This window comes from Homalodisca vitripennis, chromosome 3 (genome assembly GCF_021130785.1).
Source record: "Homalodisca vitripennis isolate AUS2020 chromosome 3, UT_GWSS_2.1, whole genome shotgun sequence".
Lineage (NCBI taxonomy): Eukaryota > Metazoa > Arthropoda > Insecta > Hemiptera > Cicadellidae > Homalodisca > Homalodisca vitripennis.
Window position 1 is genome coordinate 38,824,082 of NC_060209.1, and position 14,199 is coordinate 38,838,280.

The window sequence follows — 14,199 nt, forward strand, 5'->3', positions numbered from 1 at the left end:
CGGCTGTATATATATATTAGATACAAATAGTTGTGCTGTGGTTTTGGGTAATTGAATAAATATTTTAAATTATTTTGATTTTTAATGAAATGACCAAATTATACTTGAACTCATGTTAAAAATCATAAAATGATACTAACTATAAAACCTCAGCTGTATAATTATTTACAGTGTAATTATTCCCTTTGTCTTGAATTTCTTATAACACTTAAAAGTAAAAAGTATCTCTGTACCAAAAGATTTAAAATATTTACAAGCTAAATTTTAAATAATTTAGGGACAACAAACTTTTCAAAATATTAATATACAATTACAAATTTCTTAACAGAAGTAGAACTCAATCCTTGTAAGATAAAATTTGTCATGAAAGTAATTAACGAAAGATATGTAAAAAGAACAGCTTTGTATTAGATATTAAATTTTGAATTTAGACACACCCAGTTTAGTTGTATATTTTCAAGTTCAGTCATTTTAGATCCAAACAAAAAATGTTTACCACCTTCTTTAGTTCTCCTATTAATTACGAGTACTATGTGTTTATTAATTGTTTACTAAGTACAGTGAACTATTTATCCTATTTATCCTGGGTAATTTACTACTTGACCCAAGATCAGCTAAAGTGGATACAAATAAGGTAAAAGTTAATTTCAGAACTAATTTAATAATTCCAGTTATGCAAATTAATGTTAAAATTTATCAAAAGTTACAATATCCAAAATCTGACAATTTTCTGGTTTAACATTAAAAATTCATCTAATTCCATTCTATCTAAAAGATTCTTTAATGTAAGAAAAAAATTAACAGAAAAATAATATAACTGGGTAAAGGCAAATGTCCAGAAAAATCCTGTTTTCTGCACAATCCTTTCCATCGTCAAAAACAAACTTCAAACAAAGAAGATTTAGAAGTAATGGGATCATAATAATTGGGATAACAAGTTGTAATAAATATTAATACAGACCATAAAATGCTTTTTTATTTATGTAATATATTTTACAGGTATTTTCTGGAACTAAGGGACCAAATATTTTTAACATATCGATTTTTCCTGACGATAAAAAATAATACTGTAAATTCAGTTTTCCATAATCCATGGTTCAATAATTTTTTAAATTGCGTCACAAGAATTGTAATTTTAGGCTACCTTAATATTATGATCTGTACTTTTCTTCCTTTCATTCCAGAGAAGTAGTCAATAATGTTATAAAAATTGATTTTGGCTGTCGTGTCAGATTCAATTGATAACATTGCCAGGGATGATTAGCCTTTCTTGATCCATGGACGATCTTAAATGTCTTGACAAGTTTCAAGCAGGAAAAACTCCTTTCTGCGTTTGCCACAGTAACAGGTATAGTCAGTCAAATACTATACGTAATAAATGCCCTGGAACTTGGGTTTTGAATTCTGTTAGTAGATCTCAAAATTCCCACAGCTGTTTTCCACCTCAGCCGATAGGAGTTCACAACAAACCTTAAGTTCAGTACAAAGTTCATTCCCACAAACACATTTTTCTTCTTAAGCAAAACTTAGGAAACAATCTAGGTCTTTACACTTTTGAAACAATTGGTCTTCTTTTATTGCTTTTAGTTCTTTGACATGATACAAAAATCCATACATAGTATCGTAAATTAGCAATTTGTTCAAACCTTTTTTTCACAGGACTGTGCTGCAGTATCTGCAATAACATAAAAATACTCCACTCACTGCCCGAGGCCTGGAGCGGACGCTCCACTCGCTCTAACCCTAAGGATGGCACTGAAGACATGTTTCGGTGTAGGTATGAAGATATTTTCCATAATGTGAGGACAATTGCAATAGGATGATTTTCTATACAAAATCTACTTTAAATTCTCAAGTAGAATAAATTAAACAAATTAACACACATCATAATGACGCGCTTTGTAACATCAGATAAGAGTGTTCTCATGTCTCATCATTGTCTCAATTGTGCACCTGATGAAAACAATGATAACGCCTCTTCACCTAGATTTCGCACTATATTTTGCAGTCTAAGTGTGTCTCAAAAGGGTGTAAAGAGTTCATTTTGAGCTTCTTCGTCACAAACTTTTTTTATCTCTTCAGACAAACATGACTCCTTAGTTCAGGAGTCAAGTCTGTGACAGCATCAAATTCCAGACTCAGCACTAAGAGGAAGGTGAATTCAACTAAAACTCAACGTTCACAAATTCTGAGAGTTGTGATGAAATCTGACTCCTGCTTGTGACGGAAGATTTTTTTAATAAATTTAGTCTGTGTTGCTGATATCTAGGGACTTGATTATACATCTTGGACTGTATGACAAGGTATGTTTTAGCCTATAATTGTTGTAACTTTGCAGTCTGGTGTATCCAAAATGAATTTGATATAATTTGTAGGAATAATGTTTGCTAATCTGTGCCATTAAAGTTCTTTTAATCCTATTAAAAATACACAGGTTTGCCATATTGTGTGTAATTAACAATACACATTTCAGAGTAGTACTCAATTTGTATGAAATTCAGTACAAATAACAAATGTCTTATTGTGAACAAATAATACTATATACACCAAGGGCGTATATAAGGGGGGGCTCAGGGGGCTCGAGCCCCCCCCCGAAATTTGAAACACAAAAAAAATATTATAACTTATATACGATAATTTATTTTTATTTTCAATAAGCTGTGCTTCTATACTTTCGACTACATTAGTATTATAGTTTATAGTGGAATTTTAAGAATACATTATGATACCTAACAATATTCAATATTTATTTTTTTCAGAGGTTGAAATTACTAATATTTTGTAAGCATGCAAATAAGCGTTGCAACTGTAAAGAGTGCGAGGTAGCCTGACGCTCCTGACTGTCGCGTCGGCCGCTCGTGTAGTGCCAGCGCCAGGCATGCGTATATGACGATGACGTGTCGCCGCGGCCCCGCTGCCTAGCAACCCTCCTCCTCCTACAACCCCCCACCCACTCCCACCACACCTGACCTCATTCCGCACTACCACGCCATTGTCTGCTGTTGTCTAGTGCGTATCACATTTTAAGTGCTGTATGCATATGTGCTGTGATTGTAGTGACTGTTATCAAGTGATATGTTTTGTTGTCGCGTTATTTAAACATGATCTGATTACTTTATAGTTGACAGTTTACGTGTGAAGTACATAGGCTACATTAAACATTTAAAATGAAGAGACAGAGTTCGATTCAAGCTTTTTTCGTGAAGAAAAAACGTGTTTCGTCTGAGATCGACGAGCAGACATCGTTTTGAAATAACACCGAGTCCCTCCACTTGTGCTACATCAACTGGCAGCGTTGTTGAGATCAAGGATCACACAGGTGAAATTGAACATAACCTTAACGAGAGTAATCACACTTTGTTAGTTCACAATATCAATGATATTGGTCATTACTGCTCCTCAACTTCCTTTTCACTTCAAAATGAAGAGAAAATTTCAATTATTGAGAACTGTTGGAAGCCTCAACGTAGTTACGAATTTCCTAAAGTTGAAAATAACAGAAGTTTTTCAATATAAGTGGTTGGAAGACTTCAAATGGTTAGCTTATTCGGAAGCAAAGGAAGGGGCCCTGTGTAAATATTGTGTTTTTTTCTCACACAACACAGGTGGGAAAGGAAACCATCAGAGTTTAGGAGTATTAGTATCAAAACCACTTACTACAAAGCTTAAGAAAGCTAGGGAGGTTTTCATGCAACATGAAAATAAACAATATCATAAAACTGCAATGTTAATGGCTGAAGACGTAAAATCCTTAGTACATGGAAAAACAGAAAGTGTGATAAACAGTATCAACATGCAGAGAAAAATGAATGTTCAAGAAAACAAAAATAGAATTATACCGATAATCCAGACAATTAGATTTTGTGGAAGGCAACAAATTGCTCTTAGAGGGCATCGTGATGGTGGAAGAGTGGATCTTGACGAGCCTATACAAAATGATGGTAATTTTCGCTCTTTATTAAGGTACAGGGCTAATTACGGGGACAATAATCTTAAAACACAGCTAGAAACTGGTGGTGGCAAAACTATGTATACTAGTTCTGTTATCCAAAATGAAATTATAGGTATTTTTGGTTCCCAAATACAGTCAAAAATTGTATCCAACGTGAGAAAAATCTGTATTTTATTCAGTATTAGCAGATGAGACAACAGACATTAGCCAAATTGAACAATTTTCCCTCTGTGTCCGATATGTTGACGAGGAATTGTTTAAAATTAGGGAAGATTTTCTGGCTTTTGTACCCGTGTATGATGTAACAGGTCAAGGTTTAGCCAATACATTAATGTCAAGTCTAACCAGTCTTGGACTTGATTTAAACAATTTACGTGGTCAAGGATATGATGGGGCTTCTGTCATGAGTGGCCAGTTCAGAGGGGTACAAGCATACATAAGTGAAAAAGTACCCTCAGCCATATACACACATTGTTCCTCTCACTCTCTTAACTTATGTCTATCTGATGCATCAAAAATCCCTATGATAAGGAATTGTATGGGTGTCATCAGTGAGGTGTGTAGTTTCTTTCACAAGTCAGCTAAGAGAACTGCGATACTTAAGTCAAGTATTTCTGAATGCTGCCCTGAGATGAAAAGAAAAAAACTTATATGTCTGTGTGAGACTCGCTGGGTGCAACGCCACGATTCAGTTATAATGTTTAAAGAAGCTTTGGAGCCTATAATTACCGCTCTATCAACTATTGAAGAAGAATCGACTGCAGAAGCTTCTGTAAAAGCACACACACTAATTGCCTCCGTGACCAGTTTTCAGTTTGTTGCATGTCTTTTTATTTTATTTTGAACAACTTGCTTTCTTTGACTATCCGCCTTTCAGAGATGCTCCAAAAGAAAGATATAGATCTTGCTCAAGCCAACAAACAGATTTCCAATGTATTGGAACTAGTAAAGGAAAGGCGAAGCAAAGCAGAAGAGACATTCCAGGCTTTGTTCAGTGAGCTAAAAGTAAGCACTGACAAATTAGGTATCAAAGAGGAAACCCCCCATACATGTCGCAAGCAAACTAATCGCTGCAATACTCCTTATACAAACGTGGAAGAATACCATACCTTGACGATTTCTGCTGTTCACTTCAGGAGCGTTTTAAAAAACCACAGGGAAGTAATCGACTCACTACAGAATGTTCTTCCTGAGCACTGCATTTAAAACGGAATTTTCATCCCTGGAACCTGCCCTGACGTTTTATGAAAAAGATCTATCTTTCAGAGATGAGGTACGAAGTGAATTTCTACTGTGGAAACAAAAGTGGAATCGTGAAGAAAAAGAAAGTTTGCCAAAAACTGCAATTTCTGCTCTTGAAAAATGTGATAAAGACTATTTCCCAAACATGTTTAATATTTTGAAATTGTTAGCGGTTTTACCCGTTTCAGTGGCTTCTGCAGAAAGGAGCTTTTCATCTCTCCGAAGACTTAAAACGTATCTGAGAAACACAACTTCGGAAAACAGGTTGAATGGTCTTGCACTTTTATCTATTCATAGAGACATTACCATAACTGATGAGGAAGTTTTAAAACAATTTTCACTGAAGTCTAGAAATTTGGATTTTGTTTTGTAAAATGACAATAAACAGTGTTTCATGAATACTTTTAGCTATATTTCATTTTCTTCCCTTGTAACAGTTCATAAAGTAGGCCTACAATAACTGGTTATTGTAGCTTGGAAGGCTGTTTGAGATTTTAGTTTTTTAACGATATAAATATTTGAATTGTGTGCATACTGAAATTACTATTTCTGATTTCATTAAGGTAAAATTAAAAAAAACTAAAATAACAATTCAATTGCTAAAATAAATATAGTATATAGTCAACATTTATTAGTTTCAAACTTATAATATTGTGGTGTGTTGTGTTTTAGATACGTACGACAATATATTTCTTTGTATAACAACTATTTTAAACCAAAGATTTTAAAAATAGGACTTTATAGCCTCTATTATTTTCTATTTTAACAACTGAAAACTACCAAACTAGCAGACACTTAAGTTTTGAATTTTAATTTTATACAAAAATAATATACAAAGGATACAGGTCCTTCTATATAAACATAATAACGCTAAAATGGAAAAGTGAAACCTGCTCGAAAAGAAGGAAACTCGCCATGAAAAACTTAAAAATCTCCCCGAAAGAGTGATTTTCATTCTTTCCATTTTAGCGTTTATACATGCCAAAAACCTTAAACCTGTGTTTTTAAGACTTAAATTGGCAAAATTTTCCCGGGGGATGACCCCCGGACCCCCCTTCTACTGGGGGGTATTCTATACCCCCCGACCCCCCGGTATTTCAGCCCCCCCCCCAAAATATTTTTCTATATACGCCACTGATATACACACACTGTATATAAAGTAATGATGAGTTTTATTCTACAAGGTCTGTTAAAAAAATATCACAACTTTTGATTGTTTGTTTTTTTGTTTATTTTAAAAAGTATTTATTTATTAATCAATCTGATGTGTGTTAATTGTGTACCCTTCAAAGTAATCCCCATTAGATATTATACACTTGTGCCAACGTTTCTTTCAATCCTCCGAGCTCTTAAAAATGCCGTTTTTTTGTAATCTTGTTCAGCTCCTACTTCGATGGTGTCTTTATCTCGTAAATCGTAGCGTAGCGTCGTCCTTTCATGGGCCTCTTCAGTTTTAGGAACAAGAAAAAGTCACAGGGAGCAGATCTGGGGAATACAGCATCATTAGTGTGTTTGTTTTGGCCAAAAAATCGCGCACAAGGAACGATGTGTAAGCAGGGGCGTTATCATGGTGTTCTTCCTCAAATCCGTGCGTTTCTGGCGGATTGTTTCGTGCAAATTGTGCAGAACTTGCCGATAATATTCCTTATTAACAGTTCTACTCTGTGGTAAGAAGTCATGATGCACCACGCCCCTGTAATCGAAAAAAATTAAGCAAAATTTTTACATTCGACCGAACTTTGAGCGCTTTTTTGGTCTTGAGTCGTGCGGCAGCTTCCACTGGGATGATTGAGCTTTGGTTTATACGTCATGGCAATAAACCCATGATTCATTACCGGTTATGACCCTCTGGAGAAAATTTGGTTCATCGCAGACAGAGTCCAACAGCTCACTAGCATTGGTAGTGCGTTGGTGTGTTTGGTTCAAAACCTTTGTAAAAATCGAATAGTATGTCTAAAAATCATTTGTTAACAATCGAATAATAAGAGCTAATCCATATGTTCAGGTCCTCGGCAACTTCCTTAAGAGTGATTGGACGATTGGCCAATACTATTTTCTTCACTTCATTATTGTTTTCGTCTGTTCTTGACGTGCTCGAGCGTCTGGCACTCTCTTCGTCGTTCACATCTTCTCGGCCCTCTGAGAACGTTTGGTACCACGATAAACGTTGCTTCGGTCCAAGGTAGTTTCTCCATTAGCCACATACACCAATCGGAATGCGTCCGCGCACTTAATTTAGTTTTTGACACAAAATTTGATACAGATTCTTTTATCAATTTTTTCGAACAGGCACAAATCGAAGACGAACCACGAAACAATCAAGCAAATTAGCTGTCAGCAATTAACTGAACATTCAAAATTGATGAAATTTTTTGGCATACGTCAGTGACATATATACCAACATAACACTGCAAAAAATCGAATATATGTAACCCGGGAAATCAAAGTCGCGATATTTTTTTAAAAGACCTCATATACTTCAGACATTGGTAACACAATAAATAATTCGTTAAGTTCTTAACATAAATATGGAAGAGATAACGAACAACAAATAATGAATATTTATTGTTATCAACACAAAGAGGTCGTAGACAAAGTCAAGAAGAACATTTCAGTAATGATAATACAAAAAATATCAATGTGGCAATAATGGTACAATGTTATAAATGATATGTGTTTGTAAAACACTAGAATATATTATTTTCATCCTTTAAACTTCAAATTCAGAGAATGAATTAAAGTATTTAAAACCACCCAGTTATAGCATTTGGCCTTAAATATTTCCAAACAAAGAGTAGATACAGATTTTGGTAACATATTTTCAAATTTTGTGCTTAAAAACAAGTGACTGTTTTGGGGTTTTACTAACCTGCAATAACGTGAAAATATTTTTAACTGGCATTGTGTGGGATAAGAATAGACATCGTTTCTTATTCTAAGAGTGCCAAAAAATATTCAAATATATTGTATGGTTATGTCAAAAACAACATTTTAATAAACAGTTAAAATATTAAGATACTGATATAAAGATCCTTCACTGGGAATCCAATGGGGAGTGTTTGAGCATTCTAAAATTTCTTTGTGATTCGGAGAACTTCATGAGTTTTGTTTGTATGACCATAACAGGTTAAACCGTTAATTCAGATCACCTCATTTCAGTCACATATCATAATTGACTGAAAAAAGGCAAATAGTGAGGATACAACATATTTGATTGGGGCAAATTGTAACACCTTTGCAACATAATAACGCTATACAGGGTGTCTATAAAAGAACTCCGGGGTTTAAAAAATTAATATTTTTAAAACTATAAAAGATAGCAACATTTGATCAATTCCTTTGAAACAAGCAGCTCAAAGAGTTTTACTCATACCAATTGGGAATGTTTCTCTCAACAGTTGGCAGCACTGCGGAGCGTTGACCTTGAAATGACGTAGCGGCTGCGGCAGGCAGTCAGTGTCGTCTGGACTGCCGCGCTATGGCGACCCCTCAACAAAAGGCTCAGTGTGTTATTTGGCTCATAGAAACTAATTCTGTTGTTACTGTACAAAGAAACTTTCGACGTAGCTATGGTGTTGACCCGCCTACAGACAAAACAATTCGTCAGTGGTTAAGTGCGTTCAAGGAAACAGGAAGTGTTTTGAAGCAAAAGTCGCCGGGTAGGCCGCGTGTGTCTCAAGAGAATGTAGACAGAATCCGAGCTTCATGCACTCGAAGCCCTAAGAAATCGGTAACAAGACGCAGTCAGGAATTGGGGTTACCAAGATTAACAGTCCATAAGGTAATTCATAAAAGACTTCGTTTAACTGCCTATAAGATTCAACTTTTACACCATATCAAACCGGCAGACAAGGTTAAGAGATTCGACTTTTCTGTTTCCATGCTGGCTAAAATTGATGAAGATAATGATTTTTTTTTTAAGTGTGGTTTTTAGTGATGAAGCTACTTTTTATGTGAACGGAACTGTAAACAGGCATAATTGCAGAATTTGGGGTTCACAGCCGCCCCATGAGTTTATTGAGTACGAACGTGACACGCCCAAAGTGAATGTTTGGTGTGCTCTTATGCATGACAGAGTCATAGGTCCCTTCATTTTTGCCGAAAGGAATATCAATGGTGATGTCTATTGTGACATGTTATAGGAGTATGTTTATCCTCAGTTGGATGACATTGAGGCGGAGAAAGGTTTAGTTTTACTTCCAACAAGATGGGGCGCCGCCACACTTCAGTTTGCGTGTGCGTGAGTCACTGGACGCTCGTTTCGGTAACAGGTGAGTTGGAAGGGAAGGACCTATTCCATGGCCACCAAGGAGCCCTGATATGACTCCGTTGGACTTTTTCTTCTGGGGGCATATCAAGAATCTTGTTTATGCGGAGAAAATTCGAAATGTTCGCCATCTCAGGGAACGAATAGTGAATTGCGTGGCGTCCGTTCCCCCAGACATGCTCGCCAGGACATGGGAAGAGGTAGAATACCGTTTCGACGTGTGCCGTGCCACTAACGGAGCTCACATTGAACTTTACTAAGTTGTTAAAAAATCTTGAAAGTGTAAGCTTTCTAATCATGTATAAAACATGTATGTACGTTTTTTACTTTATTAAAATATTTTGTCTTAAAACCCCGGAGTTCTTTTATAGACACCCCGTATTTTGCTGATCACTATATCAACATGTGGTGCCTAGCTATGCTTACTAAGTATAATTTTGAGATATGTAACAGAATTTGAATGTAATGTATTATGGACTTTTCCTTATATAAAAATAATTTATTGGTTTTTATCTTAATTATATTGTGTATTTGAACTAGCCATGTGTTGCGATTTAATAGTTTCAGCCCCAGCAGTCTATATTACTCTCCCGTAAGTCTATACATTCTGACTAGCGATACTCACATGGGGCTGAGAATGTTAGGCGAGAAAATATTTTAATTAAACCATTCCGGTGCCTCTGTTAAAGAAGATCATACAAGATTATTGAGATCATTAATGTTGTAATTTAATGATAACAGCAAATTCATCTACACATGTGTATAAAAAGGGCTTCGCATTAGCAGACAGGTAATTAATAAAAAAATAATGAACAGTATAGACCCTCTCGATTGAGAGATTAACCCTTCCTGTATCTATTATAGTGAATAAAACGTAATGATAGGCCCGGTTAACTCACATTTATTTATTGTAGCTGATTCCATTATTTATTTCTTCCTTGTTATGCGTACTAGTTGGATACCACATTAAAAAAGCACTAGTTATTGTATCATGTTTCTGATTGGGTGAAGGTTCACGATGTAGCATTAATACAAAAATAGTAGCTGTTAGTTAGGTTCCTGTTGTTGAGTTCCAACTGTTGGTATGATTTATCAAGATTGCTATATTTAAGGTTCTATGTAGGACAATTAATTATATTTATTCCTATAGTGATTCATTTTTAAATTGTGATACCAAATGACTACTGTTCAATAAATAAATAGTTTATAAAACTGTAGAATTATTTATTAAACAAAAGAAATACACAGAACTGGAAATATAACATTTAAAATTTAAATATATCATAACACCAAAAAAGTTAAATAAAACTGTATTACTTTGAGATAGCCCATACACTCTTTGTAAATATAAACAGAGAATTAATATATGCTTATGTTTTTAGTTTAAAATTGCGTTTTAAAGAGTTTTAAAAAATCAAGCTTTTAATTCTGTAGGTTTTATTTTAAGTTAATCTGACAATCCGTAATCACAATTAAAGTATACACATCTGACTTGGCAACTTTAAAGGATAGGTTGTTGTCTCTTGATTTTTTGTACACAGAATACTGGTAGTAATACAGTTAAAAATCAGCTGAAAGTGCTAAAGAGAGAGTACAACCAATAACATTTCTGCTGCCAAAGTAGCTTATAACAGTCAGCTAATAGATTCTAGCAAGAACAAGTGTAAGGCAGCTTGGTCCTTAATAAAGAAAAAACTGTAACATGGCAAAAGAGGCCAAGAGCCCTTGATTTCACCAAATATGTTTAACAATTATTGTATAGAAGCAGTTGTTCAAGCAAAAAAATAAAAAAGCCATCGAAAAACCTGCTGTTACTACTAAAGCTCTCCTTAAAAATGTTTGCCCAGTTAGTTTAAGTAATATTAGCTTATTTGAGTGGAAATTCGTGTCAACAGATGATGTTCTTAAGGCCGCAAAACATTTGAGTGATTCTTGCAGCAATGATTATTATTACATTTCTAATACTCTTTTGAAGCAAATACTACCTTTTATTGTGTCGAACCTATTACTAAATGTGTCAACTGTTTACTTAAAGAAGGAAATTTTCCTGAAGAGCTTAAAAATCTCCAGAGGTTTGTCCTATCTACAAGAAAGGTCCGAGAGATAAACCTGAAAGTTATCGCCCACCCGAGTCTCAATTGTACCTGTTGTATCCAAAATTGATTGAAATTATAATTTATGAACAAGTTGTTACTTTTTTGGAAGAGAAAAACATTTTGTCCAAATTTCAGTTTGGTTTTAGGAGGGGTAAAGACCACGCTATCTATGGGAGGTATCTATGGCCACGCTTGATGCCATAGATAGTTTGGTTTTTGAAATTTTGCAGGCCTTGAGAGCAGGGCCTTTGCTCAGGTAACGTTTTGTGACCTGAGCAAGGCTTTCGACTGTGTTGATCACTCGGACCTATTAGAAAAACTTAATTTTTTATGGTTTTCGGGGGTAGCTCATTGAGGCTTTTCAAGTCCTATCTAGAAAATAGGAAGGCAGGTGGTTTTTATCGATGGAGAATGGTCTCAAGAAGAAGTTGTCCCTAAAATATGGAGTGCCGCAGGGCTCGGTTTTGGGGCCTTTGTTATTTTTAATAAGTATAATGATTTGCCTGTAAATGTTATTAGTAGAACTTTCCTTTATGCTGATGACACAACTTTCTTGAATGTTTCAAATGATATTTGTAGAGCTGAATGACTTGGTGAGGATCTCTTTAGAAGAGGCAGGTGTGTGGTTTCGAGCCAATGGTTATCTCTTAAATAAAAGTAAAACTGAAAATGTAATATTTAGCTTAAGGCCATACAATCAGGAACTTGTAGAGTTTGGACACTGTTAATAATGTTAAGTTTCTTGGTATTTTTTATTGATCACCAGCTGACCTGGGGAACACATATAGACCACATTAAAACTAGACTGTCTAGAGTTATATTTCTATTGAGACGTCTGAAACATTGTGTAACGACAGATTATATTAGGATGGCATATTTCGCTTTCTTTCAGTCAATAATGAAATACTGTTTGCTTGTATGGGGTAACTCTCCAAGGATTGTTGAGATTTTGAAAATTGCAGAAGAGGGTTATTAGAATAATTAATGGCTCAGCCCCATTAGATCATTGCAAGCCTATATTCCATTAGTTTTAAAATTAACACTGTTGTCAAATCTTTTACATTTTTGAACTTGCTGCTTACTCCTTAAAAAAATTTTAACCAGAAATGATACTTAATGAAGACCTACATCCATACAATACACGTAATAAAGATAATATTAGTTTTCAACAATGCCGATTAAGTAAAATGTTAAATAGCCATTCTGTCATGTGCAAAAAAGTCTATAATAAGTTTAAATTGTATAGTTGTAAGGTTTTTCTTAAAAAAAACTTAATGACTGGCTGTTAGCAAATCCTTTTTATAACATTGAGGAATTCCTAGAACACCCTGGCATAACTCTGTAATATATTGTCCGTTGATCAATACCTTTTTGCTTTGTTGACTCTTTAAATAGTTTATTTTTTGTTCTTGTTCACTGTTCTTACTAATAGTCTTTATTTGTTTGTTCTCTTGTTGAATTTTTGTGATGTTATCTATTTATATACTTATTTATTAATTAATTTATTATTATCAATTTTACATTGTTTTAAAAATTGTTACATTTATTACATTACATGCAATACATGCATTGTTACTATTTTATACAGCTAAGTTTTGTTTTTTTTTTTACTGCTCTAGTATGACTAAGAACAATGTAACGTTCAACAATTCTGACATTGTCAATACATGTATATATGTCCATGACAATAAAGTATTATTATTATTATTATTAGAAAATAGGCATAATTTACTATTCAGATGATACAAGGAAGATATGGGGCCGAATATAAAACTTGGCCTAGGATCTCAAAATCATAAAATCCGACACTACGCGCCAGTATCACCGCTAAAACTCGAAAAGGCCCAGATTTTTAAATCTATTTCGACGTATTTTCACTTCCTATTAAGTTGTTTGGTTGGATCCAACCACCTGTCTATCCATTTTCTTATCGTGAACATTATGAAACCAGTTCAGTAACATGTTACTTGCTATATTTCATCTTAATTAATAAAATTTATCTTATTTATACCGAATTATTTTGACAGAAACAAGATTTATCTTCAAATACAATCAGATAAATGAGAGAAAGTTATCAATAAAGTAAGTCTTTTGTATAGAAAAAAGTTAAAGATGAAGTATAGGGAGATTCAATCCTTACAGTGTTTAGAAGGAAAATTTGTTTCAGTTGAAAAGTTTGGTAGAAATAACATGTTTCTTTTTTTAATAAAATCCATTTCGATGCCAGCTAATTCTGATCGGTAGTGAAAAAGCGGGTGCCATAAGTTGTTCCTTATAAGCTAGTGTTCCAGAGTAAAGAACAAGAGGAGACTGTCTGTGGTCCCAGACGAGAAGAAAACCGTTACCATGAATTCTTCATTCAGTCTTGGAGGATATGTACGATAGTATTCTTCATTTCTTTTATTGAATATGCTACACAAGATTTGTAATGTAAAATATGTTTATTCTATAGCAATAACATACTAATTAATTTTCATTAGGTCAGATTCTTTGTGGCAAATTAGAACATATTGGCTAAGTTATATCATGTTTAATGTGTTCAGGACTACAAAAAGATATCCCGAAGCCGAAGCCTCTTAATTTCATACCTGGCAAAGAAAAAACAATCTGATTTGACTTCCACTAGGAACATCTGTTATTTT